This window comes from Haliotis cracherodii, unplaced genomic scaffold (assembly GCF_022045235.1).
Source record: "Haliotis cracherodii isolate W230 unplaced genomic scaffold, xgHalCrac1.p SCAF_15, whole genome shotgun sequence".
In the NCBI taxonomy this organism is placed as follows: domain Eukaryota; kingdom Metazoa; phylum Mollusca; class Gastropoda; order Lepetellida; family Haliotidae; genus Haliotis; species Haliotis cracherodii.
Genome location: NW_027266270.1, coordinates 7,969,099 through 7,970,703, shown reverse-complemented (window position 1 = coordinate 7,970,703; position 1,605 = coordinate 7,969,099).

The window sequence follows — 1,605 nt, the reverse complement described above, 5'->3', positions numbered from 1 at the left end:
GTTGCCACTGTGGAGCAACAGCGCCTTTGATGTGACTGGTGGGTATGCTCACCAGTCTATAAGGGTGCAATATGGGCGTGTCGAATCGCTTGACTGACCGGTACTACGCTGTTGATTGACGGCGGGACCCGCTGCCTTTCCGCAATCAAGACACTGCGTTACGAGGTACTTGAGACAAAGCAGTTCAGAGTAAACACATGTCTTGGAACGTTGCCGCGAGATTCCAAACAGATAACATAACTTCATCGAATGAATGTCAGAACATGTCTTCACTGAAATAGCCGTGACATGGCGGGGTGATTTATGACGAATGCGTGTTTGCTTAGAAGTGAATAAATACTAGAATTTATGATACAGTTAAGTGCAAGTTGAACATAATCATAAATATTGTTAAGGGATTAGAGTTTCAAGGGAACTTCCAATAATTCCCCTTAAGCATGACTTCCTGGTTGGACTGTTTACTGTCTGTTGCCTTGACGACAGTTTTGTGTATAACAGTCTCTGAGGAGCTTTCGCCTCACAAACAAGTTTAATGTGTACCTTATCGCTGGTATATGTGTTTTGAGACCTTGTACTATGCTCATTAAACCAGCTAAAGACACTCCATTTGATAGACTGTTCAATATCACCTTGTCCACAATACCCAGGTAAACTCACTTCTCGCATATGTATGCATAGATTGTGAGATATTCCACTGAACGTTTCTTGTGTGATGGTCTGCCTGGACTCAAGTATTTACAGTCCGCGCTTTAATAGCTGTAATACAGGCTACGGCGTAAAGTATTATTAACTTACTGCAAGGTGAAAGATTAATTATGTCGATTACGAAATCAAAACTAAACGGCCGAAACCATGGTTCATATACGAGTTTAAAACGTTGCTGATACAGATAAACAAGTACGGTAAAGACATATTTTCAATCTGACAGCGATCAATATTAATAAGCGTTGTTCTTGTGAACTGTTTGTATCTTAAAAACAACTGATGCCGTTATTTGATGCCGTGTGTGTGTGTGTGTGTGTGTGTGTGTGTGTGTGTGTGTGTGTGTGTGTGTGTGTGTGTGTGTGTGTGTGTGTGTGTGTGTGTGTGTGTGTGTGTGTGTGTGTGTGGTAGTGCTGACGATCATAGTCAGGGCGAATCTGGGATTCTAAACTCCGACCAACGAATCCTGGCACGACTAAGGGACGTCGCTTTGCACAGCGAGACTCGGCACCTTGGACGGTCGAGTTCTCGACTGTGGTTACCCTTATTAAAACGCTCTGACTGGACTTGTGTCTACACAAACAGTTGTGGCCAAGCTATGGCGGTCGAAGTCATATCATATTGTTGTATAATATCTTGGGTATCTGCAATCGTCACATGACGAAGATTGTGTATAGCTATATCCATGTTATCATTCACATTATCATTCTGCTGACAATATACATGTGGACGAAGGGTGTTATATTATTATAACTTTAATGCAATCGCGTGTACCTCCTTAACGAGTCACTGGTGGCATTAGGCGACACTTCGGGTACAAACAATACACATAAAATACATGTCGTAGTTTGTGGTCTTTATCTGACATCTAAGCCCACAAAGAGATATCTAGAGCGAAAAACA